Here is an 18,725-nt window from a genome sequence, read left to right on the forward strand (position 1 = left end):
ATAAGAAGAATAAATAAATAAATATAGAATAGACTCTTGGTAAGGTATGAAAACTAGAAGTCCTATCCTGGTTATCCTTATCAATTGTAATGAGAATTGGATTTTTCTCCCACTTTGTTAACCTCTAACTATGAAGGTAAGTTAAGTGGATGAATTAATTTTTATTCCTCAGGTCCTAGTCTTTCCTTGGGAAAAGTTAGAGTTATTGGAACTCGAATTAATTCTTGAAGAATTCCAATTTTCAATCAACAATGAGTTTGATAACTTAAGAGTCACCAATTATTTAACCAAAGCCAAAAGGGAAAATATCTAAATTAAATTAAAAGCATTCATATAAATAAAGCAAAGCAAAATTAAATCTGAAAATACCTCGAATTGCATTCACAAAAGAAATTAAGTCTAACATGGATATTCATAAATTAAATTGAAAAAATAAATAAAAGGAACATTGAACCTGTGATCGCAAAAGATGAAATAATCATAAAATGAAAAGAATCCTAATCCTAAATCCTAAGAGAGAGGAGAGAACCTCTCTCTCTAAAAACTACATCTAAAACTAAAATTGTGAATTATGAGATCATGTTTATGAATGAATGGATTCTCCCACTTTATAGCCTCTAATCTGTGTTTTCTGGGCCGCAAATTGGGTCGAAAACAGCCCAGAAATCGCTGGAGAAGAAATCCGTCACGCTGATTTTCGTCACTGCGACGCGTCCGCATGGAGCACGCATTCGCATCACCTAGCGTTAGGGAAACTATGGCATATTATATATCAAATAGAAGCCCCGGACGTTAGCTTTCCAACGCAACTGGAACTGCATCATTTGGACCTCTGTAGCTAAAGTTATAGCCGTTTGAGTGTGAAGAGGTCAAGCTGGACAACTTAGCAATTTCTCCAACTTCTTATATTCCTTCCAATTTTGCATGCTTCCTTTCCATTATCTGAGCCATTCCTGCCCTGTAATCTCTGAAATCACTCAACACACATATCAAGGAATCTAATGGTAATAAGAGAGGATTAAACATAGGGAACTTAAGGCCAAAGAAGCATGTTTTCAATCAAAGCACATAATTAGGAAGGCAAATGTAAAACCATGCAAATAGTATGAATAAGTGGGTAAAGAGTTGATAAAAACCACTCAATTAAGCACAAGATAAACCATAAAATAGTAGTTTATCAACCTCCCCACACTTAAAACATTAGCATGTCCTCATGCTTAAGCTCAAGAGAAGCTATAAAGATGAAGAGGAATGGTAGATTAATATGAAATGCAACCTATTTATATGAATGCAACTAAATGCAAAAATGTTTCTACCTACTTGGTCAAAAGTAAATAAGTTCTCCAAGACAAATATAAATCAAATTCCACTAATCTAAATCATATAATAAAAGACAAGTAAACTTGTAGGAAGATAGCTTATGAAAGCAGGGAACATAGAATTAAGCATTGAACCCTTACTGGTAGTGTATATGCACTCTAATCACTCAAGTGTATAGGGTAATTCACTCTACTCGTCTCTAATCATGCTTTCTAAACTTTGTTCTTTGTCTAACCAATCAACAAATATTTAATGTACCAATGCAAACATCATGAGGTCTTTTCAAAGTTGTAATGGGGCTAAGGTAAGGGTGAGGGTATATATATATATATGGTTAAGTGAGCTATAAATTGAATCTTTAATTAACCTAAGCTTTCACCTAGCATACATATTCTCTATATAATTCTAATTCATGCCTAGCTACCCAAAATTCTCACTTTTGTATGATTCCCATACTCATGTACCAAATTTTTTATATTTCTTTACTTTTATCACATGTGCATTGATCTTTTTATTAACTTAGCATTGAGGTAATTTTGTCCCCTTATTTATTTACTTATTTATTGAATATTTTTAGATTTTTCTCTTTTTTTTTTGTAGAGAAATAAACATAACTTATCAATGCACATAGATTTTCCATTATTTTTCTATTTTGGTTTTTCATGAGTCGGTTCTCAAATTTCCAATATTCAAATAAATTAGAAACATGATACATTCCCTTATTAACCCATGTTCCCACAATTTCTCCATACTTAGTTGATGCACAATCTCTATCTTAAGCTAACCAAAGATTCAAGTGGGTATTTAATTTGTTTTTCTACTTAAGGCTAGTGATGTGGTAAAATATAGAACAAATAGGGATTAAAAGGCTCAAAGTGGCTAACAAAGGTAATTGAAAGGGTAGGTTTATTTGGGATAAGTGAGTAAAAATTTAAATAATGGCCTCAATCATATGCAAGCATGTAAATATACTAAATAATGGACATATAGACTGGAACAAAGTATAGATTACAATCATAGAGAAGGAAACACACAAGAATAAAATATTATGGTTAAATAATGTAACCATACAAATAAGCTCAAAATCTCACAGGTTGTGTGTTCTTAGCTTTTTAAACTATGTTCCAAATACAACTTCAAACAAGTTTTAATAGAATAGTTTTTTTTAATTTAAATTAGTGAAATACTATAAAAATTTCTTGAAAAAGAAAATATTACTTCAACCAAGTGGTAACTAAATGCATAAAATCAAACAAACATGCAATTAAATATGCAAATGCAACAATGAACAAACAAAGAAAATAGAGTATTGGTGTTGAAAAGACGGTGACTAACCCTTGGAAGTCGGTATCGACCTCCCCACACTTAAAGATTGCACCGTCCTCGGTGCATGCTGAGATGTGCAGGTGGACGGGTTGTTCCAACTGATGCTTTTCTTCAAGGATTGTGCAGATGGACTTGTTTGTCTCCCCTTTTAGAAGTTTCTCCCTTTTTCCGTCTTCGGTGGCCAGCCTGAAAGAAGAGAAAAAGAAGAACAGTAATACCCAGAAATAAAGATAAGAAGATAAATGAAGTATGAGTGGTTTAATGCCAAATGATAAGGGTCTCATTTACATGGAAGCTTCAACATGTACGTGAGAAAACAATAGAAGCCATGGCATACCAGTGGTATAAAATTTGCAACAATGGGGAAGAGAGTGGGTAATGAAAGACAATGTAAGTTCATGTCAATGTAAAAGGAATAATAGTATTATAAAAAGTAGCATTGATTTAAATAATATTACCCAATCAGAATAAAACAAGTCATGAAGCACCAGGATCATTCAAGAGAAGATGCAACAGTTGAATAAGAAAATTTTAACACCAAAGGAAAAATAATTAATTTAGAAAAGAAAAGAAAAAATATGCACAAAATTAAAATGTAATGAATAAAATATGCAAATAAATTAAATAAAATAAAATGAAGGTGAAAAATAATGAGAAGTGAAAGAAATAAAGTAAGGAAGAAAGAAGAAAGAAGGAAAGATAGAAGAAATTAGGATTAGAAAAGAAAAGAGAAGATAATTGGCGCTGATCTGGATAAGTTGTTGGACGCAGGCGACGCGGTCGCGTGGGTGACGCGGTCGCGTGGTGCGCGATAAGGTTGGGTGACGCAGACGCGTGGGGCACGCGATCGCGTGACTCGATTTGTGCTAGTGGCGCGAGTGCAGCCTCGCGGTCGCACAACTCTCTGTTCAAAACTTGGTATTGCCAAAATCCAGGGTGATGCGATCGCGTGGTCGATGCGATCGCGTGAGCGGCCATCATGGAGATATGACGCGGACGCATGAGCCATGCGTCCGCGTGGTAAGGCGTGTGCGATTAGCACCAGTCCAGCACTACTCTCGCACAACTTTCGGTCGTGCACCCTTTCTTACATCGATTTCAAGGTCACGCGGCCGCGTGAGTGACGCGGACGCGTCAGCGACGCGGTCGCGTGGGATGATTTGTGCTAAAGGCACGCCTCCAGCCACGCTACCGCGTGACTCTCTGTTCGATTTCTCTTCTTCACAATGCACATGTGACGCGGATGCGTCAGCGACGCTCCCGCGTTGCGTGCGTGCTTTTTTTTTTTTTAATAATACAGTATGCAGAATGCAATGCTAATATGAATGTTATGCAAAATTCCAGGTTCAATAAAATAAAATAAAACTTGAAAACAAATAAAACTAAATAAAAATGAAAAAGGAACGATCATACCATGGTGGGTTGTCTCCCACCTAGCACTTTTAGTTAAAGTCCTTAAGTTGGACATTTGATGAGCTTCCTGTTATGGTAGCTTGTGCTTGAACTCATCCAGGAATCTCCACCAATGTTTGTGATTCCAATGGCATCCGGGGTCCCAAACTAGGCGCAGAGAGCCTTCAAGTAAGTTAAAGCAAGTGACAAGATCCCAAGAGTGTTGATTGCCAGAATGAATTTCGGGGTCCCAAATCTTGCTTTTGCACCCGTCTTCAAGTTTATTATCATGATTCCATCCGGGTGGTTCAGCCTTAGAATTCTCACTAAAGCGTCCAAACAACTTCCTAGACCCATTCAATTGAGCTCTACACCAACCTTTGCGTTTAAACTTGAAGCTTCCAACCATAATGAACCTTGCAGGACAATTCTTACCACTGACCATCTTCCTCTTACTCTTAATGCCACAAAGAGCTCTAAGTTGACCATCCGTCTCCAGTAGCCCATATTCAAGTGGAATTAGAAAGCTAAGGGATATGAATTTTACCCACTTGAATGTTGTGAAGGATGATGGCAACTTAGGGGGAGGGGTTTCTAATGAACTTGAAAGCTCCACTCCTTTGTGTTCTTCTTTGACGACTACCACCTCTTTGCAAGCTTCTTCAATATCAACCTCTTCCTCTTGGTAGCTTTCTTCCAATTCAATCTCTTCTTCATTGTTTACCAAGGGTATGGGAGGTTGTGCTTCTTCTTCTTTAATATCCATGTCTAGTCCAACGGGAGAGGATTCAAATGTAGATAAGACTTCATCAATGATTGAATCCATCTCTTGATCATCTCCTTCAAAGTTTTCAACCATGATATGCCTTGGAGGTTATACACCCTCCTCAACATCAATTTCAAACGTCTTTGAAGGAGGCTCTATAACTTGAGTTTCCCATGGAGGTTCCGCATCTCCTAAGTCTTCAACAACTTCTTCCTCCTCAATGGCAGGCGTAGCTTCTTCCAATTGTTTCAATATAAAATCGTGCTGCTCACTGTCCACCGGAGTTTCTAATATCTCCTTCATGCTACGTTCTTCATTCGATTGCCCACATGAGGCCATGAGGTTCCTTGAGTGTCCGAACGTCGGGAAGGTAATCGATTTATCGCTTGATCCAGTTGGCGAAGGGTTGCTTGAAGTTTTGCACATGTTTCCGTGAGACGATCCCTTGATTCTTGTTGTGCTCGGCTATCATAAGTAGGATCATAGTGCTCTTGGATTGATGGATATGGAGATGGCAAATATTGAGGTGGTGGTTCTTGGGAGTAATTGGGTTAGAATTGGGGTGGTTCTATATATGGTTCATATGGCTCATAAGGTGGTTGGTGTGGTGGATACGGGTTAGAATCATGTGATGATGTCTGGTAGTAGGGGGCTTGTGAGTATGGTGGTCCAGAGTTGTGTTGAGGAGGTGGTTCATAATCATATGGTGGGCCTTGTTGGTAACTACAAGGGGGTCCACTATAGTCATCATTTTGGTATGCATCACAGAATGGTTGTTGGTTATAGTGCATTGGAGGGGGTTTTTGCCAAGAGGGTTGATTAAATCCTTGTGGCTCCTCCCATCTTTGATTGTTCCAACCTTAGTGCCTGTTTTCATTGTAATTTCTTCTTCCTGCAACATAATTGTAACCAGATTCATAGCCAAAGGGGTGAGAGTTCATAGTAGCAAATAAAAATTAAAAACAAAAATAAAAATAATTTTAAATTAAAAGGTTATTGAAATTTAAATTTTGAATTTGAAAATTAATTTTTGAATTTTGAATTTAAATTTTGAAATTTGGATTTTGAAATTTAAAATTTTGAAATTTGAAATTTGAATTTTAAATTTTAAAATTTGAATTTTGTAAAAGTTAACAATATAAGATAAAGTTTTAAATTTTGAAAAGGTTTGATTTTTAAAATTTTTAAATTTGAATTTTGAAATTTTAATTTTGGAATTTAAATATTGAAATTTGAAATTTGATTTTTGAAATAAGATAAGATAAGATTTTGAAAAAGATATGATTTTTTGAAAAAGATTTGAATTTTGAAATTTAAAACTAAGATAAGATAAGATAAAAATTTTTTTTTTAAAATCAAAATCTGAATTTTTTTTTTGCAAATTTTAAAAATTTAATTAAAATAAAGAGAAAAGATATTTTTGAATTAAATGAGGAAAGAGAAAAATAATAAAATGACACCAAACTTAAAATTTTTAGATCAAAACGAAGAAAACAACTATGATCAACTTGAAGGTCAAGATGAACACGAAGAACAAATTTTTGAAAAAAATTTTAATAACTAAATAAAAACCAATAACCTCTTAATTTATGAAAAAGTAAAAGCAAAAATAAAAACAAATAAACAAGCAAAAAGCAAATATTTACAATAACCAATAATAAGGCACACGTTTGCAATTCCCCGGCAACGGTGCCATTTTGAAAGAGCAGAAGATTGATGGTTTAGAGGTTATAGTAAACTCTCGTTGCAAGTATAGTTACTAAACCACGCAATCAACTTTTCTTACAAAAGTTTTGGTTGTCACAAGTAACAAACCCCTTTGAAATTGATAACCGAGTATTTAAACCTCGGGTCGTCTTCTCAAGGAATTGCAGGGAAGTATGTTCTTATTATTGGTTATGAGTTTTGTAAATTGGGGGTTTTGAAAGTAAGGAAGCAGTATGTTGAATGATAAGAAGAATAAATAAATAACTATAGAATAGACTCTTGGTAAGGTATGAAAACTGGAAGTCCTATCCTGGTTATCCTTATCAATTGTAATGAGAATTGGATTTTTCTCCCACTTTGTTAACCTCTAACTATGAAGGTAAGTTAAGTGGATGAATTAATTTTTATTCCTCAGGTCCTAGTCTTTTCTTGGGAAAAGTTAGAATTATTGGAACTCGAATTAATTCTTGAAGAATTCCAATTTTCAATCAACAATGAGTTTGATAACTTAAGAGTCACCAATTATTTAACCAAAGTCAAAAGGAAAAATATCTAAATTAAATTAAAAGCATTCATATAAATAAAGCAAAGCAAAATTAAATCTGAAAATACCTCGAATTGCACTCACAAAAGAAATTAAATCTAACATGGATATTCATAAATTAAATTGGAAAAATAAATAAAAGGAACATTGAACCTGTGATTGCAAAAGATGAAATAATCATAAAATGAAAAGAATCCTAATCCTAAATCCTAAGAGAGAGGAGAGAACCTCTCTCTCTAAAAACTACATCTAAAACTAAAATTGTGAATTATGAGAGTATATTTATAAATGAATGGATTCTCCCACTTTATAGCCTCTAATCTGTGTTTTCTGAGCCGCAAACTGGGTCGAAAACAGCCCAGAAATCACTGGAGAAGAAATCCGTCACGCTGATTTTCGTCACTACGACGTGTCCGCATGGAGCACGCGTTTGCATCACCTAGCGTCAGGGAAACTATGGCATATTATATATCAAATCGAAGCCCCGGACGTTAGCTTTCCAACGCAACTAGAACCACATCATTTGGACCTCTATAGCTAAATTTATAGCCGTTTGAGTGCGAAGAGGTCAGGCTGGACAGCTTAGCAATTTCTCCAACTTCTTGTATTCCTTCCAATTTTGCATGCTTCCTTTCCATCCTCTGAGCCATTCCTGCCCTGTAATCTCTGAAATCACTCAACACACATATCAAGATATCTAATGGTAATAAGAGAGGATTAAACATAGGGAACTTAAGGGCAAAGAAGCATGTTTTCAATCAAAGCACATAATTATAAAGGCAAATGTAAAACCATACAAATAGTATGAATAAGTGGGTAAAGAGTTGATAAAAACCACTCAATTAAGTACAAGATAAACCATAAAATAGTCGTTTATCAGCTAGTGGCCCAAGGATATGACAAAGAATAAGGAATAGACTTTGATGAATCCTTTGCCCCTGTTGCCCGAATGGAAGCCATAAGAATTCTCTTAGCTTATGTTGCATTTTGTGGTTTTAAATTATATCAAATGGATGTGAAATGTGCATTCTTGAATGGTTGATAGATAAAGAAGTGCATGTGGAGCAGCCACCTAGTTTTGAAAATAAAGAGCATTCTAACCATGTTTTCAAATTATCTAAAACTCTCTATGGTTTAAGACAAGCTCCTAGAGCTTGGTATGAGAGACTTAGCTCTTTTCTTTTGAAAAATGGTTTTTAAAGAGGCACCACAGACACAACTCTATTTACAAGAATTCTAATGATTCCTTTATTCTTGTCCAAATATATGTTGATGATATTATTTTTGGATCAGCAAACGAATCCCTTTGTTCTGAATTTGCCAAACTCATGACAAGTGAATTTGACATGAGTATGATGGGTGAACTTAATTTTTTCCTTGGGCTACAAATTAAACAAACTAAAAAAGGTATTTTCATTCATCAAGAAAAGTATGCCAAGGAATTAGTTAAGAAATTTGGTATGGAAAATGCCAAACCTATGGGAACTCCCATGCACCCTAATTCAAAATTAGACAAGGGAGAAACTGAGAAAGATGTGGATGAGACTAGGTATAGAGGAATGATTGGTTCTCTTATGTACTTAACTTTCTCTAGACCCGATATTGTGCAAAGTGTTGGATTGTGTTCAAGGTTCCAATCCAAACCAAAAGAGTCACATCTTTCTGCAGTTAAGAGGATCATTAGATATGTTCATGGCACATCCAATTTTGGTCTTTGGTATCCTAAGATTGATGATTTTTCTGCAGTTGGTTATTGTGATGCAGATTTTGCCGGTGATAGAGTTGATAGAAGGAGCAATTCAGGCTTATGTTGCTTCCTTGGAAAGTCCTTAAATGTTTGGTCTAGTAAGAAGCAGCCAACAGTGGCTTTATCCACTACAGAGGCTGAGTATATAGCTGCTTCTTCATGTTGTTCTCAACTTATGTGGTTAAAAACCCAGCTTGCTGATTACAAGTTAAATGCTGAAAATATTCCCTTGTTGTGTGATAATATGAGTGCCATTAACATTTCTAAAAATTCGGTTTTGCACTCTAGGACTAAACATATTGAAGTGAAATTTCACTCAATAAGAGAACATGTCCAAAAGAGGGATATTAGCATTCAATTTGTTAAATCGGAGGAGCAATTAGCAGATATTTTCACAAAACCACTTGCTGAGGACAGATTCTGCATGCTTAGGACTAGCCTAGGAATTTTAAGTTATGATTCTTTGTTTGGAAGTTGCTGATGTGTTTGTTGGAGTTTTTGTCTCTTAAACAGGTATGAGACAATTCTGGACAGGTGAAGAATGTTCCCTTCAATCAGCGTGTTCTGGACTTGTTGTAAGTGAAAGTTAATCTGGGCCAACCTCAAAAATCAGATCATGGGTGGTCCTATGTGTTTCATTAATTCAAACTACCTCTGGGCCCAATATGAATGTTACATTTTTAATATTTGTTTTTTGTTAGCTTGTGTGTTTCGGTTTCTTGTCCAAAAAGGCTTTCAGGTTGATTTAATTTTTAAAAAAAAAGAGATTTTTTAAAATTTAAAATTAATTTCCTGTTTTATTTTAAAATTAAATAAAATCTTTCTTTTTATGAGGTCATGTCTTTTCAAATCATATCAGATGGCGATGAAGTTGCATGGTTTTAGAAAATCTTTTTGGGTACAGTTACCAACACTCCCTCTCTTCCCTCCATAACTTCTCCTCAAACCTTTCAGTTTCCTCCACTACCTTTATTATTTCTCTTCCCTCAAGATTCAGAAACCACCCATATAAGGAAGAAAACCATTCCACAAAGGCCTCCTCGTGAAAAGATCCTCAAACTCTCATCAAAACCGAAGCCTTCTACTCGTTCAAGAGATCAGACCTTCACTCCTTCACCTTCTCCTCCTACCTCTCCTACTCGCACTGATCCCATGGCACGGACCAAGACCACACCAAGGTATCCTGCCTCTGCCAAGCCAACGCCACCACTAAAAGTAACGCCTTCCAAACCAAGCTCCTCGAAACCTAGCTCATCAAGGACAAGCGCCCTGCTGCTGAAGAACCTGTTCCTGAGACAACAAAACCTAAGCCAAGGTCTGTTCCATTGCGTTCACAAAGAGGTAACCCTCATCTCCCTCTCAAATCAGTTAGAGAACCAGACATTGATCCTTTTGCTCACAAATCTCACTTCATGACATCTCACTCCAACTATAACCCCCATCGATTCAAATCTGCCATGAATCATAATTTTTTGAAGGAGTTATTTAGTACCGTACTCTGTGTCCCTCTTTTCTTGCTGATTTACCTGCTTTGAAAAAGAAAGTTTTTCCTTTTGTTGAAAATCTGGAATTTTTAGACTGAAATCACCTTTTTAAAATAAAAAAATCTGTGTATCCTCTACTGGTCAAAGAGTTTTATGCAATTATGACTTACCATGAAGGAAGTGTGCATTCTTATGTTAAGGGCAGAGACAATATTTTAAATAATGAAACAATCAGTGATTCTTTGAAGTACACTGATGTTGGGCCGTGTGCTTATACGTCTGTAAAGTAGGATGAAGGAGTTGGTATCTCTTACCATTATGCTTTGGCTCACATTTGTGAACATGTTTCCTTAATTGATGGCATCACACCCACTCACAAAGCCCTAGGATATGAACATGCTCAGTTGCACTGAATTGTCAATCACATTTTACTTCCTCAAAGTGGTTCATATCAAAGGGTTTCTTACACAGACACACTTATTTTGTATGCCCTAATCACGAAAACAGAAATTTCTTTTGCCTATTTGATGGCAAGATGCATGTTTGATTCTGGTAGAAGTGAGAAAGATAAAGCACTACCTTATGGCATGTTTCTAACTTGCATATTTGAGTATTTTGGTGTTGACCTGTCAAATGAGGATTATGAAAATACACATTCATATCTAAAAGGGGGTGGTTTAGTAAAACAGCAAAAGGGACCCACTCGTTCAAAGAGAGTGGTATTGGATGATGATGATGACCTTATCCCTGAGGAATCTCCTCCTCCTTCCACCGAGGGTACTTCCATCTCTACTAGCCAGAAATATGTCCTGCTGAATGTTGTCAAGGATGTTGTTCAGGAGTTTGTCTCCCAATCTAATCACTTGATTGCTATGAACAAAGAGCAAAGGAAGCTAGCAAGCAAGCATGAGAATTTCCTCCGTAAGTCAAGAGATAGAGTGGCTGTGTTCATGACTTTCATTGATAACCTTCAAAAGGATGAAGACCATGCCACTGATGCTGATGAAGAAGTTGATTTGGAGGGAAATGGTTCGGATGCCTAGGGTTGCTACATGAATCTGCTGCTGATTGCTGTTTTTGTCTTATGAATTCTGTTAATTTTGCTACTTTGGGACTTATGTTTCTTATTTCTGGATGACTGTAATACCTTACCAACTGTTGCAATTACTTTTAATTAGATGTTTTGAAATGTGTTCTAACACCTTCTTGCAGGTTTTAAGGTGGTGTTTTTGTTGATCTTGCTTATTATCCACCCTTGATGACAAAAGGGGGAGTAATAGGTGCTGGAATGCTGAATGCGAAATTGGCTAAAGTTGATTACTGTTTTTTGTGGATTTTGTTTGATTTTTGTTTGACTGGTGCAGTTTTTAATAATCTTGATTTCCAAATGTTTGCTAATATTGTGAACTGCTGTGAATGAGATTGGAAACTTGCTTTATATGTTTCTGTCTTGACCTGACCCTAATGTGTTAATGCTCTGTTTTGGCCAAAGCATGATCTGTCATGAGCTATTAAAACTATCACTGTTTAATGCATCTTTGGTTAGTATATAGTATCTGTTTGGTTCCAAATAAGCATATGTTAATAAGAAAGAAGAGAAGAGCATAAATACAGGGGGAGCTAATCTTGAAAAAGAAAGGGGGAGCAACACTAAAGCAAGAAACATCATTTAAAGGGAAGTCTTCAAACTTTGCTAAAATTCAATTCCTTTTGGTTATTGCTTAAATATGTTTGTCATCAAGGGGGAGATTGTTGAGTTAAGAAATTAACTAAATTAATTAGTGATGACAAACATTATTTTTGGACAAAATAAATAATTAGTGTTGATTATTAATAATTATATGTTACTAATTATTTTACTAAATGTTGCAGGCCAAAATTAAATCCAATAGCCCAAATTGGAATGAAAATAAGACAACTAGGTTTGTGGGCTGGTAAATCAAGTGAAGCCCAAAAGAAAACAAAGCTGAGGAACCAACGGACTGAACTTGAGTTAAACCCGATCCAAGCCCGATTTGATTTCACCAAATCCCTCCATCTTGCTCCCAAAGCAACGTTCTCTTTCTCTGTCTCAGTCAAATCACAGAACTCAGAAAAAGTAAGAAAGAGAGCTTAGTTCCTAAGCTAGTCATGAGAGAAGAAAGAAAGAGAAAGACCAAGCTTGAAAGGCAGAAGTCAAATCATTCATTTCAAACCAAATCAAGCTTAGAAAAAGGTTAAAGGTAACTCATTTCCTTTTACATGCATCATATCTTCTTCTCTTCTTCCCAACTCTCTGCAAGTCCGAAAATGGCATACAAGGAAAAGTTGTTTTCTGCCCTAATCTGTTGTGTATCTACGGTCACAAGTAAGTCTTGGGGACCAAGTAGCTTATCAATGGCTCAGATCCGTTTTGCCATTGGAAAATTTTTGTGGTTTCTATTTTATGGCTTTCGGTCAATCTTGGGAGGTCAGAAGCAAAGTTTTCATTGTGAGGATTAATGGGAAAAAGTGAGACAGTGGGTTGGTGAAGCTCAAGGCTCAAGAAGTTGACATAGGAAGAGCAACCAAGCAACATGCAAGGAGATAAAAGAAGCTTGCTGTTCATTCAGAAGGCAAGGAGAGATAACCCAGTGTATTGAGGTTTTGTTCTGTGCAGAAGTTCTCTGAAAAAGTTTCTCTACTTGGACAGTGCTTTCTTTCAAAGAAGCATTCTGCCAAAAATGAAGAACTGAATCAGAGGCTAGCAAATCTAGTTTATCACATAGCAAAGAGGCTGTTGATGAAGTCAATCTTCTTCATATTTTACAGATTGTAATTTACTTTTCAATGTTTATCTTTCTATAATTTCTAGAGTGAAAAGGCACATTGAGAGAGCTCAAGTAAAAGCCGTGAGTGAAAAAAGGCTGAGTGATACACTTGAGAGAAAAGCCTAGAGTTGTTTTCAGATTTCTTTAGGTATGTCTATGTCTTGTATCTTGTACCTGTGAGGTATCCCTTTCTTGGTTGGGTTAGCACTAAGAGTGAAGAGTTAGGTATTAGCATAGCCAATGTCAAATTAGGTTAGAACTTGAGTGTGAAAGGATTGTGTCAATCCTGTGGAATTGGTGTATGTAATACTGTTAACTATAGTGGAAATTCCTCTATTATTGTGGAGGAGACTGGATGTAGGTTGCATAGCACAAGGCAAATGAACCAGGATATATGCTGGTGTTAGCTTTTCTCTTCTCTGCACTGTTCTGTTTTCTGATATTCATGAGACAAAAATAAATTGTCTCATAAATTTCTGCTGCTGAGTTCGTACAGAATCAGAATTCAAAGTTTGTTTTAAAGGGTCAGTTCAGTAACTTAAAAGAAAGGCATAGATTCAACCCTCCTTCTCGAAGTCTACTACAACCTTCACTATCAATTCCTCAAATTCTGATGCAAATTTACAAATATTGTGTGACCGAAACACCATATCATTAAATCTCTTGTTTCTTAGCTCTAATAAAGGCTAGTCATGGCTACTCTTGATATGTGTGTGCCTCCTCTTTACGTTCTTACTCTATCGTTCCAATATATATCTTGGTGCCACTTTATCTACTCGCTCCAAGCCTAACGCGCTCAGAGAATGACGGTATAATATCCCTCTTAACTCGAATAATAAATAGTGGTATTTTACTTCCCGTGATATCGCATCGTATGTAATCTCAAACTTTTGAATGTTGAGTTTGAAACCTATTCTACAACTTCATATACTATAAAACTTAGAATAAAATGTTTTGATCTTGTGATGTAATTCACCTTTTCTCTAAATTGTGCTTGAACTTTTTTGAACTTCTCGTGAGTATACACATGCTAAAATTGAGCTTCTATTGATGGTTTTAATTTGTTGCACATAGTATGACAGTATGAAAATCTCCACAGCATCGAATTCTCTCTCTCTTTGCTCTCTACTTCCTAGACAATTATCATATTGTTTGACAAATTGGATCATTGAGCTGTTGCACGTAATAAATTTGTTAAAAAACGCATGCATGCTCTCGCTCCTTTGTGTGCTTCTCATCCAGATATAGAAGTGGTGATCACGATAAACTAGGATCCACAAATGACGATCTTCAAGAAGTTTTGAAAAAATGATAAAATATATGAATCAAAAACGAAATGCACCGAAAATTAATAGGTTGGCACCTCTATTACACAAGCAAAATAGATACATATCCAAACTCTAAAAATAATAACATTAGTTGATTCTAATAAAGACACCCTTACCTGAAAGCCACTTATTGTCTCCAACACCATACTTCATAAGAAAATCATTCCAATTTCTATCAAATGCATCTTTTGTAAAAGAGTTACAAATAGCATGACTCATCTCTTGTTTAGTTTCTTCGTATCTGTTATAGCCATTTATTTTTTGTGGAATCTTCTTCATAATATGCCAACTACACCACCTGTGAATGGCTGTAGGCATACAACTCTCAATAGCCTTTTGCATTAATGTACATTGATCGGTAAGAATGTCTTTTGGTGCTTTTCTTCTCATGCAATGAAGCCAACATTCAAACGACCATTTGAATTATTGAATATCCTCGTTTTTCATCAAAGCACATCCTAAAAGTGTAGAATGACCATGGTGATTGACACCACTAAAAGAACCAAAAACCAAATTATACCTAAATCAACAACACAGAAACAAAAGATCATATGCACCGAAAGTAGTCTCATATTCATCGAAAGTTGTTTCACAAAACACATAAACCAGAATAACAAATTACCTGATTGTATTGTAAGTGGTATCGAATGAAATAACATCTCCAAAATACTCACAGGTAGTCCTACTTCTTGCATCAGCCCAAAAAGCAATTTTGATTGAGTGATCAACTTCAAGTTCAAGCTCGAAAAAGAAATTCTTATTCTTTTCTTTCATTCTTAATAAGTATTTTCCAAATTCTTTGGCATCGTCTAGTTCAGAAATATTACGGGCTTCCCTCGTAATGTAATTTCTCACATCTTTTTCAATAAAACTTAATTCATGATAACCCCCTCTGCTGCTGTCACAAATGATTGATATGTTTTGCTTAGTCTAATTCCAACTTTGTCATTATTCTCAATCGTATGCCGTACAAACATGTTTAATAGCATGTGCTGTTTAAAAATCTCTGCTTGATTTAGATAGTACGGATGTAAATAATGCAAAATAACTTTTGAAATAATCCAAACACTAACATCCTTCAATATATGTATATAAATTCTTATAGGACAATTTAATCCAGCTGAGAAATTTGTCTTTTGAGTTAGAGATATGTTCTATTTCTATTTACCCTCTCTGCTACATGTAATCAATTGGTTCTTAATTTCATTTTCCTTCTTATTTGTGTTTCGAATTTTCGTAGAAAAATCTGCAAGTTTAGAATAATTTATGTAAAATTTTCTAGCTTTTTCAAGTGCATTAAAAGTCATCACAACCTTTGGCACAAACTACTCATTAACATCACAGAGAAACTGAAAAATACCGAAAATAGTTCTAGGTTAAACCAAAATGTCTTTCCAAATGCACCAAAACTAGGAACGAAGCAGATTCAACAAAATAACAATTCAAAACTCCTACATAATATTCAAATTCAAACATTCAACCATGAACACCAATTTTTACAAACAAAAATAAAATTATTCAACTACAAGAGCATCAACTACTAATGAAGAACATTAACTAGGATCAAACCAAACTCTATTCACTTGATTTATTTCAAAATAATAATCTAATTCGTCATGGTTCAACTGACAGTCTGAATTTGTATCATTCATTGTTTTCAAAAACAAAATATCTGTTCAAATCAGATCAAAGAGCATTGATCATGAACAAAAAAAGCGCAGAAAATGAAGAGAACACGGAGAAAAAAGAGAACGCAGAGAAAGAAGAGAACGTAGTGAGGAGTGAGAGATGAGAGAAGGAGTGAGACAAAGGATGGGAAACACAGAGTGGGTTAGAACTAGAGAACATGTAAAAGATCACAAGATTTGGAATCGAGAAGAGTATCAACAGTTGGAAAATAAGTCTTTCTCCATCTTTGTTGATAATCTCCCCGAAAACATTTCGAAGAATGAATTATTCCATCTGTTTAATTGGACTGAACGCATTAACGACATTTATGTATCACGAAAACAAAAAGGTGGTAATATGTATGTTTTTGCATTCATCCGATACACAACGAAAGGTGGAGCTCTGAAGGCTATAACAAAAATGAATCGTATGAGGTTGAGAGGAAAGATTGTGTACGTAGAAGAAGCGAAGTATAGACGAACAACTGAGACAAAGGTCCGAAAGCCAGCTCAGGAAGAAGGTGATAGTTGGAACAAGACAAATTCTCAACCTCAAGAAGGAGATAACCAAAGGCAAGTAGAGAAACTAACAAGGCACCAAAAGGAGCCAGACTCGCATGGAAATGGGTGGACAAAGAAAGTGAAAGTAGCGGTGGTGAAAGAGAATCTGGAGTGGCTACAGAAAAGTCTGGTCGGCAGTATGACGAAGGCAATTGATTTAAGTTTCTTGAAAAAGATGATTGGAAAAAACCTGCCTCAAGTTGTCCAAGTACGGAAATTGGGAGCATATAAAGTTCTTTTGACTTTTGATTCTGTATTGAATGCAGAAAAAGCATATACGTTTAAAATGCATAGTCTCTTGCAATTCTTCCATAGTATATGGAGATGGGATGAGACAGAGCGATGCGAAACTCGAAGAGTGTGGTTAGAATGTTACGGGATTCTGTTACATGCGTGGTCAACAGATACCTTTAGTATGTTAGGAGGCCAATGAGGGGGGGAGTAGTCGGTTGTGACAAAGTGACAGAATCGTGCATGTCTTTTAGTGTTGGACGAGTGCAAATTGATACTTGTATCATGGATATGATTAATGAATGGGTCCATATCACAATAGGTATCAATGGATTTGATGTGCTAGTGAAAGAAGTGGGACGAGAGGCTGTTGGATTGAATTGTTATGAAGAAGCTAATGAAAAAAGTGACTATAGTTGTTGAAAACGAAGAACAGTTGCGGAAAGGGAGTGTGTGGGTACGAGCTTAAGGGGTGCACGGGCTACAAAATCAGCGGTTTTCAACGACCAGGCTGTCGATGTGGTGATGGGGGAACTGAGGGAAGACGGAGAAGACAATGGCAGGTTGGTAATTCTTGAAATTATTTTGAATGAGTGGATTAATGATCATTCAAAAAAAATCAGGTAAAAACGGTAACATATCAACCAATTTGTGAAGGAATTGAAGGGAGAGCAGATCGTGTGGGATGTGATCATATTAATTATGAAGCTGATTCTGAAAATACAATAACATGGATTTATGAAGGTAACTTTAATGGATTAGAAATGAAGGGCAAAAGGATTAAGAAAAAGAAGGTTCTTTGTAGGTTTGGTCCTAGGCCCAATAATTCAAAGATGTCCAAAAAAGATAGAGAAGGATCTTTGGACCCGGCTTCCTCAATCAATCGGTTTGGTGATGTTGGGTTGGGTCTAGAATCTGAGTCAGGCTTGATAGAAATAGAGCACGATTCTCACGATAGGGATGGGCACGCTAGAGAAGGGTCTACGACAAGTGTGCAGGAAGCTGCATCTGCAAAACTTGCGCTAGAAACCAGTGGGGAGAAGATCGAGGGAGACCGAATCGGTGTTGAAGGAGGAAAGCTAAAGACTGGCCACGACAAAGGAGGTTCAACGTGGCAAGGAAAATGCGCAACCCTGACGCCACCTATGTTGGGTGATAAACCACTATTTTATGGTTTATCTTGTGCTCAATTGAGTGGATTTCATCAACTCTTTATCCACTTATTCATATTATTTGCATGATTTTATATTTGCCTTCCTAATTATGTGCTTTGATTGAAAACATGCTTCTTTGATCTTATATTTGCTTATTATTAATCCTCTCTTATTACCATTAGATGTCTTGATATGTATGTTAAGTGTTTTCAGATATTATAAGGCAGGAATGGCTTGGAGGATGGAAAGGAAGCATGCAAAAGTGGAAGGAATACAAGAAGTTGGAGAAATTGCTAAGTTGTCCAGCCTGACCTCTTCGCACTCAAACGACTATAACTTTAGCTATAGAGGTCCAAACGACGCGGTTCCAGTTGCGTTGGAAAGCTAACGTCCGGGGTTTCGATTTGATATATAATATGTTATAGTTTCCCTGACGCTAGACGATGCGACCACGTGATCCATGCGGCCACGTCGCAGTGACGGAAATCCAGCGTGGCAAAATTCGAAACCAGCGAATTCCGGACTGTTTCTGACCCAGTTTGCGGCCCAGAAAACACAGATTAGAGGCTATAAAGTGGGGGACTGCATCCATTCATGAGAAGGCTCTCATATTTATAATTTTAGGAGTAGATGTAGTTTTTAGAGAGAGAGGTTCTCTCCTCTCTCTTAGGATTAAGATTTAGGATTTCTCTTAGTTTTAGGAGTGACT

The sequence above is a fragment of the Arachis ipaensis genome, chromosome B6 (assembly GCF_059453495.1).
Source record: "Arachis ipaensis isolate K30076 ecotype BB chromosome B6, ASM5945349v1, whole genome shotgun sequence".
NCBI classification, from domain to species: domain Eukaryota; kingdom Viridiplantae; phylum Streptophyta; class Magnoliopsida; order Fabales; family Fabaceae; genus Arachis; species Arachis ipaensis.